Source organism: Capsicum annuum, chromosome 12 (assembly GCF_002878395.1).
Source record: "Capsicum annuum cultivar UCD-10X-F1 chromosome 12, UCD10Xv1.1, whole genome shotgun sequence".
In the NCBI taxonomy this organism is placed as follows: domain Eukaryota; kingdom Viridiplantae; phylum Streptophyta; class Magnoliopsida; order Solanales; family Solanaceae; genus Capsicum; species Capsicum annuum.
In genome coordinates, this window is record NC_061122.1 from 169,012,710 (window position 1) to 169,036,706 (window position 23,997).

Below are 23,997 nucleotides of genomic sequence, written 5' to 3' on the forward strand. Positions count from 1 at the left end.
CTCGAATTTTTGCTTTACCAAATACGCTCTAAGGCTTAGACTGGAAGAGGATTTTACGGGGCATTACAATAATTCAATATAAATACCATGTCATTGTTTGTTACTATTGTTGTGGTATGAAACATTTATGATAATGAAGTTATACAATATGTACATGATATATATCCCATGCACTCCCTACCATGCACAAGATGTTGAAAACTACATGTGGTATCCCCTACTTATGATATTATGAAGTGTGAACTCCAATCTTGTGATCAAGTCATGTCATGTGTGTCAGTTTCCCTCCATCGAGTCTTGGGGGTATTTGTACCCAAAAAATATAGTTGTGTTCCTTGATCCAAGTCACGCTACCCAGATAATCTCAGTCAAGCCATGATCTATAGAACTCAGTCAGTCATGTGACTCAAGAAACCTTTGAAATCTCATGATCTTAGCAAAATCTCAGATAGTAGTGCTATTCCGTCAGTTAATGGAAGTCAGTTACTCAGTCCATTCATAGTTAGTTAAATTATGTTCAGTCTCTTCAGATAGGAATAGAAGTTAGCATCGAGTGAAGCCAAGGATGGGAACTCACCTGCCAGTTTAAGGTGTGATTCTTAGTAGTCATCCTTGTGTTCCAAAACTACTTGGCCAGCGTAGGTTGAGACATCTTAACCTATCAGAATAGGGTTGATGAGGTGGCTTAACCTGTCAGTTTAGGGTTTCCACCGTTCTCATTTGAGTACCTGCCATATGAGGGTCACTCATAACAGTCCTTACCAGTGGCGCTGTATTGACACCCCTCCAGTCAGGGTAGAGATTGGACCTCAACTTAGCTATATGTATTATTGGGGAATGTCTGTTAAACAACTACCTCCCACAGTTTCAGGTTTAGTCTCAGTAAAAGAACTCAGATAGTTCTTCAGATACCAGTATACCAGGACTACCAGATACAGTTAAATTCAGTTATAGTACAGAACTCAGATAGTTCCATCAAACCCAGGACTGTCAGACAGTCACCCATGTTGAAAAAACCATAGTTTCAATCATGTCAGAAATTAGTAAATCATGTATTAGCGTACAGATACACTATACATATTTACGTTTCCAGTTATTATCTATGTATGTTTGCACTTTCACATTTATATTAGTCGGTCAGTTAGCATTGCTCATGCATGTAAACCCTTTTCATTTAGCCTATCTCACTCGTATACTCAGTACTCCAGTTGTACTGACGCATTTGCGCTATGGTGCTTTCTTTTTATGTTACACCATAGGTTCAGAGACACGAGTTCCAGACCAGAAGTAGCATTCGCATTCTTGTATACAGAGATGCAGTGAGTCCTTTTCATTCAAGGATGGTATGATTTGATTTATTCATTTATTATTTTAGTTAGCTATTAGTTTACAGAGTTAGTTGGAGATATGTTCCTTCAACTCCTTATTTAGACTGTGTTTAGAGGCTTTCAGATTTAGTTCAGATTTAATTTAGTTTCAGTTATTTTGGGTATCTTTCACCCATATAGATGTTATTTTACCAGATTCTTTATTCAGTTGAACCTTATGGCCTACATATTCATGTTTTCTGCATTATTATGATATATATTGTAATGTACATGTACAAATATCAATCATGGATTAGCTTGTGGTCCCTCGAGGTCATAAGAATCGTGTAGCATTCTAGTTTAGAAAATCGGGGTGGTACAAAGTTGGTATCAGAGCCTAAGGTTCAATAGAGTCCTAGGAAGTCTAAAAACTACATCTAGTAGAGTCTTGTACATGGGTGTATTGCGCGCCATATTTATGTACAAGAGGCTATAAGATGTTTTAGGAATAGTTTTCCTTCTTTCAATATTCCTGTCGTGTTAGTGAGCATAATCTCAAGTTAAACTCTCAGTTTAATTCATTCTTCTCTTATTTCAGAATATGCCTTCAAAGAGAAGAAACCAGCCAGTTCCTCAGCCCAAAGACCCTATGGGCAAGTATGTTTCTCATGCGAAGTTTAGATCCGCATTCAAAACACTTGCTCAGTCTGTGGCTGCCCAGAATAAACGGCCACTAGTTATTTCGGCTAATACAGTGGCCAATTTCACAGCAGTTAGATTTAGGGACTTCACCCGAATTAACCCTCTATCTTTCTTCAGGTCTAAGTCTGATAAAAACCCTCAGGTGTTCATTGACCAAGTCCAGAAGGTCATTGACATCATAGGAGTTACTTCTGTTCAGAGCATCAAGTTAGCCGTATACCAGTTACAGAATATTGCTCACACTTGGTACAAACAATGGAAGTCTGAGAGCTTAGAGGATCCAGTTCCTATAGAGTGGGAGAAATTTATCACGGCTTTGTTAGACAGATTCTTTTCCCAAGAGCTGAGGGAGGCCAAATTTCTTAAGTTTATCAACCTCAGGCAGGGAAATATGATGTATAGGGAGTATTCTCTCAGATTTACTCAGCTAGCCAGATACGCCCCTCATGTGATTGCAGACAACAGGGCTAAGATGAGCAAGTTCGTGTCAGGAGTGAATGATAGCATGGTAAATGAGTGTAGATCTGCAATGCTGAATAATGATATGACTTTAGCCAGCTCATGACCCATGCTCAGCAAATAGAGGAGAAAAAAGTTAAGGCTAGGGAGAGGCAAAATAAGAGAGCAAGATCAGGCAGTTTCAGTTCTGCTCAGCCCAAATTAGAGGGAGGAAATCGTTCCCAATTTTATCCCAAGTCATCAACTCCAATTCATTCTTCAGCTAATGCTCCAGCTCCTAAGTTCAAAGATAGAGCACCCGACTCTAAATCTCAGGATAGTGTCAGCAATGCCCGAACTAATCCCCTATGTCAAACTTATGGTAAGAACCACCAGGGTGTTTGCAGAGTCGATAGTGATGTTTGTTTTGGCTATGGCAAGCCAGGCCACAGAGTCAGAGATTGTCCTCAGTCTAGTTATCAGGGTTAGCAAAATCGTTCCACAGCTCAGTCTGGTCGCCCGAACCAACAGGGTACAACTTTCAGTGCTACTAGTGGGCAAAACCTAAACAGACTCTATGCTCTTCAAACTCGACAGGATCAGGAAAATTCTCCATTACAATTTTCCATATTTATGTTTACGCTTTGCTAGATCCAGGCGCATTCTTTTCTTTTGTTAATCCATACACAGCAGGTGATTTCGGAATTAGTCCCAAAATTTTAGCAAAGCCCTTTTCAGTCTCTACCCTAGTAGATAAAACCATCATAGCCCAGTGGGTATATAGGACCTGCCCAGTTATGATATTTCAGAAATCCACGTCAGTAGATTTAGTTGAATTAGAGATGATTGATTTTGATGTCATTCTCGGCATAGATTAGCTTCATTCCTGCTATGCCATAGTCGACTGCAGAACCCAGATAGTTCAATTTCAATTCTCGAATAAGCCCATCCTAGAGTAGAAGGGTAGTACTTCATCTTTCAGGGGTCAGCTTGTTTCCTATTCGGGCAAGGAGAATGATTTCTAAGGGGTGTGTGTATTATCTCGTGCATATTAAAGATTCCAGTTCCGAATCTCCTAGCCTTGAATCAGTTCCAGTTGTTAATGAATATTCAGACGTCTTTTCCAAAGATTTTCCAAGCATTCCTTCCAAAACGGAAATAGACATCGGCATAGACCTTCTCCCAGATACTCAGCCTATTTCTATTTTACCATATAGAATGGCACTAGCAGAACTCAAGGAACTAAAAGATCAATTGAAGGATCTCTTAGATAAGGGATTCATCAGTCCCAGTGTATCCCCATGGGGTGCACCAGTCTTATTCGTATGCAAGAAAGATGGTTCTCTCAGGATGTGTATTGATTACATTAGTTCAATAAAGTCATGATCAAGAACAGGTATCCGCTTCCTAGAATAGATGACTTGTTTGACCAACTTCAAGGTGCCAGTTGTTTCTCCAAGATAGACCTCAGATTAGGCTATTATCAGCTCAAAGTTAGAGAACGTGACATCCCAAAGATAGCTTTCTATACTCGGTATGGTCACTTCGAATTTCTAGTCATGTCCTTTGGTCTTACCATTGCCCCTGCAGCTTTCATGGACTTAATGAACCAGTTGCTCAAGCAGTACTTGGACATGTTCTTCATAGTCTTTATAGATGATATTTTGTTCTATTCTCGTACAGAGCGTGATCATTCAGACCATCTTAGAATTTTCCTTCAGACTCTCAGAGATCATCAGTTGTTCGCCAAGTTCAGTAAGTGAAAATTATGGATAAGATTAGTAGCATTCCTTGGCCATATTATTTTCGGTGATGGCATTAGAGTAGATCCTCAAAAGACCAAAGAGGTAAGAAACTGTCCTCGCCCTGTCTCTCCATCAGATATCAGGAATTTCTTGGGTTTGGCTGGCTATTACAGATGCTTTGTCGAGGGATTTTCTTCTATTGCATCTCCTATGTCTAGATTAACTTAGAAGAAGGTTAAGTTTCAGTGGTCAGATTCTTGTAAGAAGAGTTTTCAAGAGTTGAATACTCGACTCACCTCAGCCCCAGTTCTAACTCTTCCAAATAGTTCAGACGATTTTTTAGTCTATTGTGATGCGTCCAGAGTGGGTTTAGGTTATGTCCTCATGCAGCATGGTAAGGTCATAGCCTACGTTTCCAGACAGCTAAAGCCCCATTAGTAGAATTATCCTACTCATGATCTTGAGTTAGCAGCCGTAGTATTTTCCTTACAGATTTGGAGGCATTATCTATACGGAGTTCATGTAGATTTCTTCACAGATCATAAAAGTCTCCAGTATGTCTTTTCTCAGAAAGATCTCAATCTTTGTCAGAGAAGGTGGTTAGATCTTTTGAAAGATTATGACATGAGTGTTCTTTATCATTCGGACAAGGCCAACATTGTGGCTGATGCTCTCAGTAGACTCTCCATGGGCAGTGTTTCTCATGTAAAGGATGGTAAGAAGAAGATAGCACAGTAAATTCATCAGCTTTCTAAACTAGGCATTCGCTTAGTCGACTCTTCAGAGGGTGGTGTATGTGTTTAGAGTAGTTCAAAGTCATCTCTAGTTTCTGAGGTAAAAGAAAAGCAAGATAGGGATCCCAGCCTTGTTAAGCTAAAGGAGTCAGTTCAGAATCAGAAAGTAGAGGCTTTCTCCCAAGGAAAAGATGGTGCTCTTCGTTTTCAGGGTCGTTTGTGTGTTCCAGGTGTTGAGGACTTGAGGCAGCAAATTCTTGTAGAGGTGCATGGTGCGCGATACTCTATTCATCCAGGGACTACTAAGATTTACCACGACTTACAGGAGATCTATTGGTGGAGTAGGATGAAAAGAGATGTTGCATAGTTTCTAGCTAAGTGCTCTGCATATCAGCAGGTTAAGATAGAGCATCAGAAACCTAGTGGGTCCATGCAGGAGTTCACCATTCCTACTTAGAAGTGGGAAGAAGTGAACATGGATTTCATGACGGGTTTGCCTCAAACTCGTCATCAACACTATTTGGTTTCGTTCATTATAGACAGAATGACCAAGTCAACTCATTTCCTTCTAGTTCATACCTCTTATTCAATCAAGGATTATGCCAAACTCTATATCAGGGAGTTGGCCAGATTACACGGTGTTCCATTATCTATCATCTCAGATATAGGTACACAGTTCACCTCTCACTTTTGGTACCCAAGTTTATCTCAGTACCGCCTTTAATCCTCAGACAGATGGTCAAGCAAAGAGGACCATTCAGATTCTTGAAGATATGCTAAGGGCACGTGCAGTTGATTTCAAGGGAAGTTGGGATGACCACTTGCCTCTAATTGAGTTTTCATACAACAATAGCTATCATTCCATTATGCAGATGGCTCCATTTGAAGCTCTCTATGGTAGGAGGTGTAGATCTCCAGTCGGTTGGTTCGAAGTTAGTGAGGCTTTAGTCATCAGTCCTGACTTGGTATTTGATGCCTTAGAGAAAGTTCAGTTGATCAGAGAGAGACTTTGGGCTGCTCATAGCCGATAGAAGTCTTATGCAGATATTCGTAGAAAGGATCTTGAGTTCGAGGTCAATGAATATGTATATCTAAAAATCTCTCCCATGAAGGGAGTGAAGAGGTTCGGCAAGAAAAGAAAACTCAGTCCCCGCTATGTCGGTCCCTTCAGGATTCTCAATCGCTTTGGCAAGGTAGCTTATGAGCTTGAATTACCTTCATATCTAGACTCAGTTCATTCAGTATTCCATGTCTCCTTGCTCAAGAAGTACATAGGTGACCCAGAAGTTGTAGTCCCTATTCAGAACATTGATGTTCAGAACAGCCTCTCTTATGAAGAGATTCCAGTCAAAATTTTAGACTATCAGATTCGTAGGCTGAGGAACAAAGAAGTCCCTCTAGTCAAAGTTCTTTGGAGAAATCAGTCCGTTGAGAGAGCTACTTGGGAAGCAGAAGAAGACATGCGTACCAAGTACCCTCACCTTTTCTCCACCAACCCAGATCAAGCTCAAGGTAACAGTCCTCCTTAAGCTTATTCAGTTTTACGTTCAGCATTCAATATAACTTGATATTTCATTTTATGTTCATGTTCCATCACAAATTTGGTATCAATTACCATTGCATATTCAGCATGCATATATGTATCATTCCATAACATAATCATGCATCAGATATGCATTCTCATTGCGAGAACCTCAGTCATGCATTCATGAACCAGTTACACATGCATTAGATATGCATGTTTAGTATAATGAATTCAGTTTGTCAGTCATAAGAATATGTTCCATCTACTCATGTTCAGATTATTATTTCCTCTCTCTGTCAGTTCCATTCTAGGACGAATGTTCTCAATGGGGAGATATTCTAATACCCGTGCTTTTTTCCTAGCTAGAAATCATCTTAAGGATTCCAGGACTTACTTTAAAATACAAACCTATCTTTGTACATGTCGTATTCTTAAGATTTTCACTTTCTATCACGTGGGAAATTGGGTTAGCTTTCCAACGGTACCAATTTTGTCTAAATTCGACATCAGACGAGAAAGTTATGGATGTTTTACTTGGAACTGTCAAAATGCCCAGGTATGACGGCCAAGTTGATGAACCGCCACATTAGTGATGGACTGCCAATTTGACCATCACAGCCAAGGCAGTTGAGCCACTTACTGGATAAGGACTAACGAATGAGTTGATGAACCATCAAAGTTGTGACGGACCGTCATCCAGGCAGTCAACTCTTATCCAGTGAACCCCATTTTTGGCCCACGTCTGACAGGAAAAGTGACGAACCGTCAGTCAAACCGTCACATGCTGCATTCAGTTTATTTCTAGGTTATTTTAATAGGGGTATTTTGGTCACTTACCACTCGCCTATATATACCCAGATGAGTCTGAATTCAGCCATTTTTCTCATTATTATTTCACAAACAAAAACTTGGGTTTCTCTCTAAATTAAATCTCCAAGAATAATACCCAATCTTCTTCAAGAATCAAAGGATTTCAAACCCTTCAAGTTCAAAAACATCAAGAACCCTGATTCAAGTATGTTTAGTGTTCATCCACAGATTCCTTTCGTCCGTGGAGTTCAAGAATCAATCTTTAAATACCAAATCATAAATGTTTTGTGGTGATATGATTGTATTCATGAATGGTGGTTGTTGTTTGTGCTATAGAGTAGTAATTTGATGAATTTTCATGAAGGTTATGATCATGTAGTTAGACCCATAAATTTGGGTAGTTTAATATGGTGAAATTCATGAACACACCTATGCCTTAGAGAATGCATGCAAGGTGTTTGATAAAATGCTTAGAATGCTAGAAATTTCATGTTTACATAGTCCCATATTATCTACATGACAAGTCCATGCTTATTATATAATTCAATATGAATTCCATGTCATTGTTTTGTTGCTATTGTTGTGGTATGAAGCATTTATGATAATGAAGTGATACAATATGTATATGATATATATCCCTTGCACTCCCTACCATGCACAAGATATTGAAAACTACATGTGGTATATTATCCCCTACTTATGATATTATGAATTGTGAACTCCAATCTTGTGATCAAGTCATGTCATGTGTGTCAGTTTCCTTCCATCGAGTCCTGGGGGTATTCGTACCCAAAAAATATAGTTGTGTGCCTAGAGCCAAGTCATTTTACCCCGATAATCTCAGTCAAGCCATGATCTGTAGAACTCACTCAGTCATGTGACTCAGGAAACCGCCGAAATCTCATTATCTCAGCAAAATCTCATATAGTAGTGCTATTCTGTCAATCAACAGAAGTCAGTTACTCAGTCCATGTACAGTTAGTTAAATCATGTTCAGTCTCTTCAGATAGGAGTAGAAGTTAGCGCCGAGTAAACCCAGGGATGAGAACTAACCTGCCAGTTTAGGGTGTGATTCTTAGCAGTCATCCTTGTGTTCAAGAACTACGTAGCCAGTTTAGGTTGAGACATCTTAACCTGCCAGATTATGGTTGATGAGGTGGCTTAACTTGTCAGTTTAGGGTTCCCACCATTCTCATTTGAGTACCTGCCAGATGAGGGTCACTCACAATTGTCGTTACCAGTGGCGCGGTACTGACACCCCTCCAGTCGGGGCAGAGATTGGACCTCAACTTAGCTATATGCATTATTGGGGAGTATCGATTAAACAACTACCTCCCACAGTTTTAGGTTCAGTCTCAGTAAAAGAACTCAGATAGTTCTTCAGATATCAGTATACCAGGACTGCCAGATATAGTCAAATTCAGTTATAGTACGGAAATCAGATAGTTCCATCAGACCCAGGACTATCAGACACAGTCACCCATGTTGAAAAAACCATAGTTTCAGTCATGTTAGAAATAAGTATATCATTTATTAGCATACAGATCCACTATTACGTATTTACATTTCCAGTTATTATGTATGTATGTTTGCACTCTCACGTTCATATTAGCCTGTCAGTTAACATTGCTCATGCATGTAAACCCTTTTCATTTAGCCTACCTCACTCATATACTCAGTACTCCAGTTGTATTAACATATTTGCGCTATGGTGCTTTCTTTTCATATTACACCATAGGTTCAGAGACACGAGTTCCAGACCAGCAGTAGCATTCGCATTCCAGTATACAGATCTACAGTGAGTCCTCTTCATTCAAGGACGATATGATTTGATTTATTCATTTATTATTTCAGTTAGCTATCAGTTTACAGAGTTAGTTGGAGACATGTTCCTTCGACTCCTTATTCAAATAGTGTTTAGAGGCTTTCAGATTTAGTTCAAATTTGATTCAGTTTCAGTTATTTTGGGTATCTTTCACCCATAAGGATGTTATTTTACCAGATTCTTTATTCAGTTGAACCTTATGGCCTATATGTTCATGTTTTCCGCATTATTATGATATATATTGCAATGTACAGGTACAGATATTAGTCATGGGTTAGCTTGTAGTCCCTTGGGGTCATGAACACCATGTAGCATTCCAGTTCAGAAAATCAGGGTGTTACAAAAGCATAACTACTTACATCGCATTTGTTTTTCTGAATTAAAGACTGCGCAGATAGAGCAGCAAGAATTGTAGTCATGGGTAGCTATCTTTCTATACTCCATGTTCTTCAACACTTCTATCTCCTACAGCATATCTGATTTTTATGCCTTCAGCACTTCTCTGATCCAAAACACTTTGTTCTGCTTTATTCTTAGTTGGTGTTTTCTTTGGAACAAGTTGTCCCACCCGGGCGTACTTCTCCAAAAATTTATATTCCCAGTCTAGCAGAATTTCAAGTTCAGCATCACTAAGGCCTTCAAGGTTCCCATTAATATCTTCAGGTTTGAATGATAACTTAGCCAAGGCTAGGCTTGCATCCCTTCCAGAAAATATTGCATATGAACCACTAAGACCATAGAACATCCTATTTACAATGTTAAGAAAATAAATAAGTAGGTTTTATAGACAAGCAGAAAAGAAGCCTGTAAATAGTCTACCATTCATTTTATAGTGCTATAAATTGACAAAAAACTTCGAAAAAAAGTGTAGAAGGCGTCTAGTATATGATAAGATTAATACACTCAAAGAGTTTTATAATCATAAAAGGAACCACTAACAGATGTAAAACAGAAATTTATCTGAGCTATATTTCAGAAGAATCATCCTTGGCCCCTTTACTATTTCTTTCTCCAAAATGTTTGATGATCTAGTGTTCAAATCCATCCATAAGATTTCCCCCAACTCCAAGCAATTTTAAACATATTGGAAAGAATTCCATAACAGAAGCTGCAACTTTAAAATCAGTCTAGATGTATTTTGTATACCTAATTAATACCCGAAAAAATCCTGCTACTGCAGAAAAAACCGAGCCTTTTCTAGGGGTAGCAATGACAAAACACTGTAAGACTATTGCTCAAACTCTTTAAAAAATGTCAATATGTTCATGTCGAATCGTCCTAAAATGTATGGAATCCAGCACAGGTGTGGCAGCATTTTAGAGAGTCGGGGCAATATAACTTCAAGATTCCCTCATTAAATTAGTAGGAACAACTGACTTGAAGGTTTATTTTCTTTTTCTGTAGATGAATGTAACTTGAAGAACCTATACCTTTAGTGGTGCAGGCAATATTTTCACCAAGGGAATTTTAAATATAAGAAAACACAAAAGAAGCCAACAAAATAAAGTTCAACTACTGAAAGCACAACTCAAATATGTTACTATGATGGTATCCAACAAGATTTTATTTCTTCGAACATTTTAGGGTCGCAACATTAGATATATACTATGTTAATTATCCCACAACGAGAAAGGAATGGGTAATTGGTCTCCTTATATAGATTTGGGCAATCCTCCCCTCATGAGCTAGCTTTTGAGGTTGAGTTAGGCCCAAGATCCATTCTTTATTATGGTATTAGAGCCAGGCCCATTCCTTACCTATTCTTTTTTCGATGTAGGATACTAACACTCCCCCGCACGCCCAGGCCTCATTAACTGGAGCATGGATAATATAATATGGGGGCCCAATATCGGTGAACAAAGATTTGGAATGGGTTTGGCACTGATAAAATGATAAAGAATGGATCTTGGGTCTAACTCAATCCCAAAATCTAGCTCATGAGGGGAGGATTGCTCAAGTCCATATAAGAAGACCAATTACCCATTCCTTTTCCGATGTGGGATACTTAACATACTATATAATTTTCTTCTATACTAGTTTAACTACACGTGTAACTTCTGATTATTTCAAATTAAATAATTTTTTCTATTGCAAAGCTTTTAATAAAGTGTAAAAAATTTAAATCACTTTTCAAAGATCCTTACACTTTAATATCATAACTAGATAAGGTTTGCCCGTGCATATCATGGCCCAACATTTTGAGTTCGGTTATGATTTAATTTATATTTAATTTTTAGTTACATTCATAGTTTGAATGGATAGAATTACATAATTTAGAATCAAAACAACCATAAGTCCATAACTTATGAATACAAAAACACAATTCCATCATTCCTTAATAAAAGTGTAAAAACATATAAACCCACAAAGATAATAATAATATGATAATTCAAAAGCAATACTTGTTCATGACTTATTAGTGTCGATATCTTCTGTTGGTAAGTTGTTATTTTAGTTGTGTGACTAAGTTATTATAAACTTCATATTTATCTTACTGATTTCATGAATCTATGGTATTCAACTAACTTTATTTTGACAAGAAATTGCCTAAAAAGAGACCGATGTATATAAGTGATTGTCAAGTCATATAGAAACGTCATCATATACTAACTGTTGAATATTATTATATATGCGGAATTTTAGTACACAATATGACGCACCTAAATATAGTAGGGTTGTCAGATGTGTTCTTTATACATCCATGAGAATCATACTACTGAATAATAAAGTAGCCATTTACATAAAGAGAGTAATACATTTATATTCTATTTCTACATTGTCCAAAGTTAACATAATTTTTGTGTTGTGATAAATCTTTTTTTTGACTGATAAATGCCTGTAAAATTATGAATTGGTGATCAAATGTCAGTATTATAATAATGTGATCAAATAATAGCATCCCATATCTCAAAATAAATAAAGTGTAAAAATTCTAAGTTTTAAATTGCAACTAGCTTCTCTCCTATTCAAGCCATGTATTTTCTTACATCACAACATTCGGGTTGTAATGGACATTGTTGTGTTAATAAACTAAAAAAAGGATGTGTTATTAGTAATGTGGTAACTTGATAACTGGTAGTGCCATAGAAATATAGTAAACATGTGAATCAACCTAAAGTATCCAAAATGATCTCATCAATATCCAAAAAAGAGAAGAAAAAATTATTTTAATTGCATCAAATTTCAGCAACAACAACGACTCATCACACAAAAATAACAAAAAAAAGTTCTTCAACTGCATTTCAAAATAGCAACAAAAAAATGTGTCCAATAACATTTAAGATACAATAGCAACAATGTGTTCAACAGTGCTCAACAATAACTACAGGGTATCTACAACACCAGTTCAAGAGAACAACAAGCTAACTTATATCTTACTGGAGAGCATAACGGCCATGGTCCTATTGACATTTACTGTTGTAATGAATATTTTTCTTGCATATATTATTACGTGTGTATCTCATGATAATACTAAAAATCTGGTCGCATTTATAGGCTCGGAGACCATCCTTATTCAATAGGCATTTCATAAATCTAAGAAACAAAATAAGAAAACATCAAAGAGGGAAGGCTTCATTTCACAAAAACAAGTTTTAGGATCTTAATGGTGAAGTTAGGCACATTATTCTGTTTGAAACTGAAACATTATTGTATGTTCTTTCACAATTCTAGTAATAAACAATCAATTATTTGCATGAGTCGCGCGAAATCTACTGTGCTCTTCATTTTCTATTAACTTTTTATCTTAAAGTATATTAGTTGAGAAAATAAGATGCATAAGAAAAGTCATTTTAGAAAGATATTGGAAAAGTCGATTAGCAGGTTGACTAATCTCAAAATGGAGTGATGTCATTTTTATTGAATAGTCAGGAGATATTACAAGGAAAAGTAGGTATAAAAAGTGTAAGTGTTTTTCAAGTAATGAAACTTCAAGCTTCTCAGGAGATTTCTTTTCAATATGTGAAGAGACTAGGTCAATATCTGCGATACAATCAACCATTTTGTCCTATTAACTATTTTTTTTAACAAAAAATTCATCGAAGATTCGAAAATGATCAACCAAATAAAAATGACTATAACAGTAGATTTCAAGGTAGTGTTTATCATTTTTCTGGTAGCTCAGTTAAAGTTTCTTCAAAAGTAAAGTGAAAGTCATCCTTTTAAATCAAAACAATATATAAGCATAGAGCAACAACCTTAACAAATATAAGACAAATGGAATATTATGAAGTTTTTTCCTTTTAAGCATCCAATGACTATATATCAAATTCACAAATCACAACTTTAAAAGTTATAAGAAATCTTAAGAAGGTGCTTCTTCAACTAACAGAGGGCCGATCTACGACTAAATTCATTACTTGTAAAATTAGCCACGATAATGAAGTTATACCAAAAAGGTTCTTATAATGATATACAGTTTTATAACCTCTTACCTCCATCACGAAGTTGTCGGAATTAGTGAAATTTGTTGGGGGCTTATTTAAGTTCTAAGTAGGATAACAGTGGATCCTCTAGGTATTCGCTACGTGCGTCAAACTCTTAATGAATTATTTGTCTATCAAATCAATTACATATTGAAGACACAGTTCCAAATACTTTCAAATGGATGAGTAAGTTGATTGTTTTTCAAAATTATTTTTATACCGCAGAAGCTAAGGTAATAAAGTAGTTATCTAAGTTATTATGTCTAAAATGGTGTATGACCACAAAAAAGAAATAAAAAATTTCACAACTGATTAGGATATAATCAAATTTCATCTTTACATTCTTTTTTTGCACAAGTAATAGCAAAAAGTAGTGGAATCATAATAATTTTCTTAATGTAAAAGTAAATATCATAAAACAAATAAATAAGCTCACAATTTTTATAAGTTATGTATGTGTGTGAGATTCCGCATAGCGAGTAGAAGAAGAGAAGCTCTCAGCGCAGTAGTCATCGATCCCAATAATTCAATTTCTATCTCTGTCGGAAGGACATAATTACTTTAAACCTAACAACATCCTATGTCATCTATAAGAAATATCGATATCATAGACAGTAATACAGAAAAAGAGTGAGATAAAAAAAAATATAGAGCTAGAGTATAAAATAACTGAATTCAAACTGTAATATTTATTAACTCATCGACAACCTTTAGCAATCGGTATGGACATACCTAATTATAAAAAAACAATTGAATTTCTATGTGAACTCTTTATGGCACAACCCAATAATCTATTTTCTTTATGGATGAATCTGCAACTGTGTAAAAAAGGTTACATGTATTCGAGGACAACCTAGATCATCATATCGGCCATAAAAATAGAAGGGAGAATTATGAAGAACAATAACGACATCAACCCTAGATTTCAGTCGTAAAACTCAAGTATTTGAAGAAAGATGAAATAAATTTGGAAGAAGAAAAATATACCTGATATTTTGAAGACTATGAAGAATTTATATATTTTACTATCGAGAGCAAAGAGGTATTTTCTTGGAGTATGACCGACTGAAGATGGATGGTTCTAGAGGTATAAACAAAGTGGATTTGTTATCGGTCGTAAATGTTATTGGTCCAGCATATTGATTTTGAATGTTATCAGTTCAAGTCGAAAAATGAACAAATAAGATATTGATCATCAGTTAACTATTTCTTGAGTATCGTTCATGAACGGCAGCTCGTATAGGTTCAACTGATATAAGTTGTAATTTTTTTCATATAATTGACAATAATAACAACAACAACAACAAACCCAGTATATTCCCACACAGTGGGGTCTGAGAAGGGTATAGTGTACGTAGTCCATACCACTACCTCAAAAGAGGTAGAGAGGCTGTTTCTGATAGATCCCCGGCTCAAGATGAAAGGTAGCATACAGAAGCATCCAAAGCATAGAACATGATAAAATAACATAGGTATGACATCCATAAAAAAAATTTACATTGCCAAACAAAGGACACCGAAATCCACTTAATTACTGACTACTACTCATCCACACCCTTAGCCCTCTGTCCTAATGCTTATTCTCCATATCTTCCTATCCAGGGTCATATCCTCAGTCAGCTGTAACTGCTTCATGTCATGTTTAATCACTTTTCTCCAGTATTTCTTCAGTTTACCCCTACCCCGCTTGAAACCATCCAAGGCCAACCTCTCACACCTACGAACTGGAGCATTCGTGCCCCTCCTCATCACATGACCAAACCATCTCAACCTCACTTCCTGCATTTTATCCTCCAATAACACCACTTCCACCTTCTCTCAAATAATTTCATTCCTAACTCTCTCAGCCCTTGTAAATCCACACATCCAATCTTCATTTCCGCCACCTTCAATTTTTGGATATGAGAATTCTTAACTGGCCAACACTCCGCTCCATACAATATAGTAGGCCGGACTGCAACTCTATAGAATTTTCCTTTTACCTTGGGGGCATCTTCTTATCTCATAAAATTCCTAAAGTGAGCCTCCATTTCATCCAACCTGCCCCAATACGGTGAGATACATCCTCATCTATCTCCCTATTTCCCTAAATTGTAGACCCGAGATACTTAAAACTCTTCCTCTTATAAACCACCTGAGAATCTAACTTCACTACCACCTCCTCCTCTTGCCTCGAGTCATTAAAATTGCACTCCAAGTACTCTGTCTTGGTCCTACTCAATCTGAAACCTTTATCCTCCAGGGTTTGTCTCCAAACCTCCAACTTATCATTAACTCCTTGTTGTGACTCATCAAGAAAAACTATATCATCCGCGAAAAGTATACACCAAGGCACCTTGCCTTGTATATTCCATGTCAGAACATCCATCACCAAAGTGAATAAAATGGACTAAGATTTGATCACTGATGTAACCCTATCAATATTGAAAAATGCTCTGAATCTCTTTCCACTGTCCTTACCTGACTCTTCGCTCCCTCATATATGTCTTTAATCTCTCTGGTGTACGCTACCGAGACCTCCCTCACCTCTAAACATCTCTAAAGAACCTTCCTGTTGTCATAGGCCTTTTTTATGTCAATAAATACCATGTAAAGGTCCCTCTTCCTCTCTCTATACTACTTTACCAGTCTTCGTACAAGGTGAATTACCTCATTCGTGGAGCGACCAGGCATAAAACCAAGTTGATTCTCTGAAATAAACATATTTTTCCTCAACCTCTGCTCCACCACCCTCTCCCAAATCTTAATCGTGTGACTCAACAACTTAATACTCTGGTAGTTGTTGCAACTCTGAATATTACCTTTGTTCTTATATAAAGGAATCATCGTGCTCTATCTGCAAGCCTCAAGCATCTTTGCTAACTTGAAAATTTTGTTAAACAAGTTGGTCAGCCACCTCAACCCGGACTTGCTAGAGAATTTCAAAAAATCTACCAAAATCTCATCGGGACCCATCACCTGCCCCTTCGCATCTTGCAAATAGACTCACTGACCTCTTCTACCTTAAAATGTCGACTAAAGACAAAGTCGTGACACTCTCTAAAATGCTCCAACTCCCGTAACACAATACCTCTGTCCCCCTATCATTCAAGAGCTTATGAAAATATGACTGCCATCTTTTCTTAATGAGGGTGTCTTTCACCAAAACTCTGTCATCCTCCCCCTTAATGCACTTTACCTGGTCCAGATCACGACCCTTCTGCTCCCAAACCTTGTCAAGCCTAAACAACCTTTTCTCCCCACCTTTCTCGTCTAACCCCTTATACAAACTCTTAAACGCTGCTGACTTAGCAGTAGTGACTGCTATCTTAGCCTCCTTGAAGTAAGTATCTAGAAATTACAATTCTGCCTTTAATAAACTACACTAACTTGTTTGAATTAATGGTCCAAGTTGATTGCATAGTTTCCCCTTACAAGGCATTTGACACGAAAGCTACTAAATAAGTTTGATCACAATCTAAATCAAATAGGCTTTTAGTCTTCTCACTTCTTATCAAAAAGATCACCAAATTTGTGTTCATAGATTAACTAAGTGAAGTACTTGAATAGAAGATAACTAAAAAGGAAAAAAGAAACCAAGCATTATATTCTAAGTAAATGTTCAAAGTTTGCAGCTTATAAATTAGTATTGCCTCTAGCCTCACTTTTCCTCATGTCAAGCATTAAGTAAAATGAATTTATTATACCCAAACCTTTCTTTATATAATTATCTATAATCTACCTCTAGTGTTTGTATGAATTAATAGGTTATTGCAAAAGAGAAGTCCAAGCCTGTTGTACAATATATCTAGTTTGTGTGATAAACTGACATTAAGTTAATCGTAGATCACATTGTGAAACTTACATATCAATTATAGATAGTGGTTACAAAATATCAAAGTTTATTGGTTTCTAGATGTTAGATGTACTAACTAATCATTAAAAGAGGCTCTTTATGGTAGATTACATAAATAAAAAGCTATGTCTGATTAGATTATTTGAAAATATTCACTAATGATTACATGGAAAAATTTATTCTAATAAAGCTTATCAGGTTATCTGTTAACCCTCTAGAAAAACTAGAAGAAAACTATAGTTAAAAAAGTTGGAAGAAAACTATAGTTCATTGGGTTTTGCAGATTGAATTTAGGGCATTGTTAGAGTAGTAAACTAAAAATGGACCTCAAAAGAATTGCCAACATCACCAAAAATAGGAAGGAAGGGAAAATAAAAAATTAGCAGAAGAACGCTGATGTCGCAGGTTAAACATAAATAATACTTGAGTAACTAAGTTAAATTTGAAGTGCAGCCATGGAGGAGCTGATCGAACAAAAGAGATGCAGAAGAAAAAGAACAGCCATAGACGGGCGGATCTACAGTGTTGTGTAGGGGTTCTCAAGAACCCCTACTCGCTACCGTAGATTTGGTAAATATAATAAAAAATAGAATAAGTAAATAAAATGTTATAGATGGGAACCCATAAACAAAAAGAATGTTGGCTTAATGGCATGGAATGGACCCTTGAATTGCTTATTTCCATGACCATGGGATCGATCCCCACTAGAGTGTTGTCTTTTTTATTATATTATTACATATTAATTTATTTTACTGGAAACCCACAAGTTTGAAATCCTAGATGCATCTCTGGCCATAGATCATAGTTGTCTAGATGTTTATATATAATTATAGATGCACAAAATGTCTAAAATGCCATTATATTAGTTGTGAAATTACAATAATACCCTTGGTCGTAATTCAACTCACCTTTCTATATAAAAAAAATATGTAAACATAAACATATATTTTAGTGTAAGGCACATATATATTTTACCACCAGAAGTTTCAAGTGGTTGATGGATCATCACTTTTACGTTTGTCATGCAGTATCTCTTTCCCTTGCTGCTAGAGGCTAAGAGAGATGCATCAATTTAAACCATATTTGTAGTACGATTATTTCTTTTCTTTTCTATATTTAAATTTTTTTCTTCTTTCGATTACATTCTTAAATTTTCTTATTCTAACATTTTTTTATTTATTTTTAGATTATTAAAATATTTTTAAAATCAAATTTAATTAATTTAGAATTCTTAAACTAATTGAAAAGTATTAGTTGCCATTAATTCTAATGACTTTTAATAAGGAAAGGTTTTACCATAAATATATTTAGTTAATTTTCAACTCTTAAATATTAGGAAAAAATAGTAAAAAGATGATTTTGTCTAAAATAAAGACTTTTAATGAAGGACAAAAAGTTCAAACAATATTTTTAAGGCCCTTCACACTTTTAATATATTATAGATTATAGATAAGGCACCAAGAATTGCTAGAAGACCATCATTTCTTCTATTCCACATGTCATTCTTGGTAAATGTCATTGTTGAAAGTTCTTCCATCGGCAACAGGAAGAATTGAATCTCGTTTCACTAATCAAAAAAACTTTAAATTCTTGTTTGTTTAAACTAATTTTCTTTGAAAGATCACAACAATCCATTTGGATTGGAGTCTTTCATCAGCATCACAAATATTAACAACACAAGTAGCAAGCTGATTCTCAAGAGCAGTAATACTAAATTCATCAAAGTCACCCAGTATAGTTCCATAAAGTGTGAGTTTTTCAGTGCACCTTAAATGAGTTTTTGATAATACATGAAGTTATAGAAAGAATATATTTGCCATGGTTTTCAACTTGATACAACTATACTTTTTACATGGTGCCTTGATGGTTAAGCATACATGAGACTTCTACTAGGTCGGGCTGATTTTCACCTTGTAACGACCCAAGCTGGGGCCCTGGCCGTGAAGGGCATCCCAAACCATTAAGGCCCGAGAGACCCCTATAACTCCCTAACCCACTAGTGATATTGTCTGCTCTGGGCCCAAGCCCACACAGCTTTAAAACGCATCACTAAGGAGTAAGGCTTGCTTACTTATATACCCAGCATCCCTCTTATGTTTTACTGATGTAGGACTCCTTATCTCAAGTTGGGGTCTTACATACACCCACTTATGGACTCAGTATCCTCGCTGAGGTTTACCCCACCGGATGAGATTTTCCTAGACTCAGGACTGAGGTTTCTCCAGCCTAACTGGGAATCTCCTACACTCAGTTTAAACTCTAGCCCACATCAACAAGGCTGACACAGGAGCAAATCAGGTGGAACAATGCAAAAATTGATTATTCTAGAGTGGAAGTGGGAAAGGATTACTATGGATTTCATTGTTGGGTTACCAAATACTTTCAGGAAAAACGACTTGATTTTGGTGATAGTGGATAGACTTACAAAATTTGCCCATTTCATACCAGTTCGAGTTACTTATAGCCTAAAGCAGTTAGCAAAAATTTACCTTCAGGAGATAGTTCGGCTTCATGGTGTGCCAATCTCAATCATATCTGATCGAGGTGCATAGCTTACTGCTGAGTTCTGGAGATCTTTTCAGAAATCATTGGGTTTGCAAGTTGAGTTCAGTATAGCTTTTCATCCGCAGACTGGCAGTCTGAGCGAGTTATTCAGATCTTGGAGGACATACTTAGAGCTTGCACAATTGATTTTGGTGGCCATTGGGATGATCATCTGCCTTTGGCAGAGTTTGCTTATAATAATAGCTATCAATTAAACATTCAAATGGCACCATCTGAGGCTTTATATGGTCGCAAGTGTTTTGAGCCAGGCGAAGTACATTTATTAGGTTCAGATTTAGTTTAGCAAGTATTGGAGAAGGTTGCAGTGATACGGGACCGACTTAAGACATCACAAAGCAGGTAGAAGTCCTATGCAAATAAAAAGGTTTGTGATTTGGAGTTTAAAAAAGGGGAAAAAGTTTTTTTGAAAGTTTCTCCCATGAAAGGAGTTATGAGATTTGGTCAGAAAGGTAAGCTAAGTCCTAGATACATTGGTCCTTATGAGATTTTGGACCGAATTGGATTGGTGGCATATAGGCTTACTTTACCTCCGAGATTGTCTGCAGTTTATCCTTTGTTTCACGTGTCTATGCTTAGATGGTATGTTTGTGATGATAGCCATAAGATCCAGCCAGAGGATGTAGAGCATGATGAGAATCTGACTTATGAGGAAAACCCGATAGTTATTCTTGATAGGCAAGTGCAATGGTTAAGGTGAAAAAAGATAGCTTCAGTCAAGGTATTATGACGTAATCATCCAATCGAGGAAGCTACTTAGAGTTCGAAGAGGAGATGCGAGTTAGATATACTTACTTATTTGACATTTCCGGTATGATTCTCGACCCGTTCGAGGATGAACCAATGTTGTGAAGGCGCTCGCCACGTCGCCAATGTCGAATGGCGAGACAAGGCGAGTCATAGTCGCCTCTTGTCATTGTGGTGAGGAAAAATCCAAAAGGCGATGCTTTTTTGAGAAAGGCGATGCTTTTTCGAGAAAGGCGACACTTTTTTGAGAAAGGCAACAAGGCGAGGTGACAATAGCGTCGCCTTTTAATTTTTGTAAAAAAGTTTAGGGTTTTAGGGTTAAAAGTTAATTTAGGGCTTATTTTCATATTTTGGCTATACCAACTTACTCATTGGCAACTGCGGCTGCTACCTACTCACAACTCACAAGTTTGACTTCAACTCCGGCGACCGACGACGCTACTCCAGTGACTCCTCCTACTCCGGTAAGTCTTGATTTCCATTTTTTTTCTTCTTTTTTCTTCTCTTTCTTAATCCGGTGGCTGAACATTGGCATGCTGTTTTTTTCCCTCACTTTTTCTGTTTTTCTATTCTATAATAGTAATACAGTGTTATAACACACTGTCACTGATTCACTATAACAGACTAACAGTAAGCTATAAGCAGTAAGCACTGAAATATTTATTGACTTGAAATATTTCCTAATGTATTAGTGCTATTAAAATTTTGATCATTTATATATTATTTTAATTTTTTGTATTAATTATCGCTGCACATTTAAAAGGCGATCGCCTCGCCGCTCGCCTTACCGCGTGGCGAGGCGGGGCTTCGTTGCCTTTCTCCATCTAAAACACTAGGACGAACGTTATTTAAGTGGGGGAGATTGTAATACCCCAACTTATTATTTCCTTTTAATTAAGGGTTAATTGGTAATTATAACCAATTAGTAATAGTAATTAAGGAATTAAAAGGGGACAAGCCAAAAGCCTTTTTCAGTTTCACGTTAAGATCAGCATAAATAGAACATTAGGGCCAGTTTTTAATCCCATTATTCTGGGAAGAGAACAGTAAGCAGCATAGGAAAAAAATATAAATTGGAGAAATAGAAGTGGTTGAAACTTCTCTGTAAGACATGGACTATCTTTTTTTTTTTCATTGTTCTTTGTCATGGGAATCGAATATGCGTACAATAGTGCAGATGTTTGCTCATGATGTTAGCGATAGAATATAAATAGTTAAGGTTTGTGATTGGTCTATAATGAAGGTTGTATTACTTCAGTCGTGATCACCCAAAGAGGAATTGAATTAGCAATTAACTTTGGGTTCATTAGCATGAGAAAACAATGATTTTCAATGTTGGGAGTAACTAGCAGTAAGCAAAGCTAAAGTTTGTTTGGAAATTTTCTTTTCCTTACCATTGGTATCATGTTCGGATAGTTGTATTGAAATATTATCATCGTTAATTCAATGTATACGATGTGAGATTTTAAGGTATAACTCTAAGTTTAAAGGTTAGGGATATTGAGACTTAATCCCAAAATAGCATAATTAATATTGTTATTTAATATTTTGTTTAGATTGGTCCGATTGATCATTGTTTGGTTGATGTCCTACACATTGCAAAGTTGGGGAAATTGTCGTTAGCAAGGTAAATGAAACTTTAAGCTTTGATTCTTTCTTTTCAAATCTGCTTTATTAAAAATTATATTTTTCTGCCTAGTCCATGCGTTGGGACAAGAGTGAACTTGGTAGAATTTATGGACTTTGACTAGTTGTGGATATGTATTTTGTGAAGTTTATTAAGAATTATTTAGAGGTGAAATGTGAGGTGAGGTTGGGGCGTTGAATATATTTTTTCCACTACTGTTATAGTCTCTAGGGTCATACATAGCTGTCGTAATGCGTTACGAGCATTACTTATGTTGCCGTAATATGTTAGGGGTTTGTACATGTTGCCGTAGTAGACTTTTAGGGCATTATATATGTTGTCGTGCACTTATCAGGGTGCTAGGACGATCACCTTCACTACCGTGTATTACAAGTCATGAGAGTGGATTGAGTTGAGATATAAAGTGGCATTTTTGAACTTCCATTTAGACCTTATTAATATTACCTTATGAGAGATATTATATACATATTATTTGTGTATTTTGTTGTACCTTGTATTTTCTAACACTTGTTCCAGGGGTATTAAAGTAGCGGGTCGAGGATCTTACTGGATTATATTTATATATAGCTCACTCCTTACTTGCATATCTGTAGATACTGGTTGTGGAGGGAGAGACTCGTGGTTGACTGTCTTTACATATGGATTCTGCCGCTGAGGTGAGCCTCCGCATTGTTTGTGAAGGATGTCATTTATCTTTAATTATTTTTAGCTTATATTTCTCTTTCTTGGGTTTACATGCCCAAAAGCTGAACTTATTTAACTCTGTTTAGATGCTCCGTGAACTTAGTGTGCAACTTGGGTTAGAGATTTGTTATCTAAACTATTATCGCTTTTATAAATCGCTATGTGGTATCTTGTTGGATAATTACTGCATTAATTATTATTTTGTGCATGTGGAGTTGTATATGTCTTTATCTCAGTGTTTGTAAGCATTGTGAATGTAAAGAAAATTGGTTCTCCCAGCAAGTGGTGTTACTGGGAGCCAGTCACGCCTAGGGTTTATTTTGAGATGTGACAAAGTTGGTATCAGAGCCTAGGATTTAGGTCCCGGGTAATGGAGTAGTGTTTAGTAGAATCTTGTTCAGGAGTATATAGGCGCCCATACTATAAACTTGAGGCTATAAAACATCTAGGAAGTTTTCCCCTTTTTATTCATTATTCTTGGGTTGAGTTGAATTAAGTCTAACCATTAAATATTGTTTCGCAGATGGTTAAGAGACGTGGTTCTTCTTTCGCTAGTCGATCTAATACACCTGTTAGGTGTGGTGCTGGGCAAGATTCTACTCGTGGTGGTGGTAGAGTTGGGTCTCATCTAACTAGGCCTCGAACTAGGATGCAGACCGGTGCTCAGCCTGGAGTTGGGAATGGGGGACAACCCCAAGTTGTGGCTTCTGAGCAAGTGCAGGATCGGGTTGATCGAGATACTCAAGCTGCAGTGCCAGTTGCTATATAAACTATTGCATTGCCTGCAGACATAGTGGTAAGAATGTTGAATGTACTTGAGGCATTGGTGCCTAATCAAGGTCGAGCTCCAGCTCCTCGGGCTACTTCCCAAACACAGGCACAAGTTCAGTTAAATGTTGCGACTTCTCAAGCACCTCAAATAGTTGGTCATTTGGTTGCAGTTGTAGGTCAACCCAAGGATCTTAAGAATTTCATGGATCTTAAGCCATTAGAGTTTGATGCTACACCATC

General features: G+C 36.7%; 1 long non-coding RNA gene across 4 annotated transcripts in view; it reads right to left on the reverse strand.

The window, feature by feature from the left end:
* Positions 1–11,688: 11,688 nt before the first annotated feature.
* LOC107850473 overlaps positions 11,689–23,997 on the reverse strand; it is a 30,909-nt gene continuing 18,600 nt past the window's right edge. The window contains exons 6-7 of one of the 4 annotated variants that reach the window (XR_007047995.1): positions 13,947–14,049; positions 11,689–12,620 (exon numbers count right to left, since the gene is read on the reverse strand). This is a non-coding gene — a long non-coding RNA (uncharacterized LOC107850473). Of the gene's footprint in view, positions 14,050–23,997 lie in introns of all 4 variants that reach the window. The other 3 variants (XR_007047993.1, XR_007047996.1, XR_007047992.1) reach the window with 3 other exon arrangements.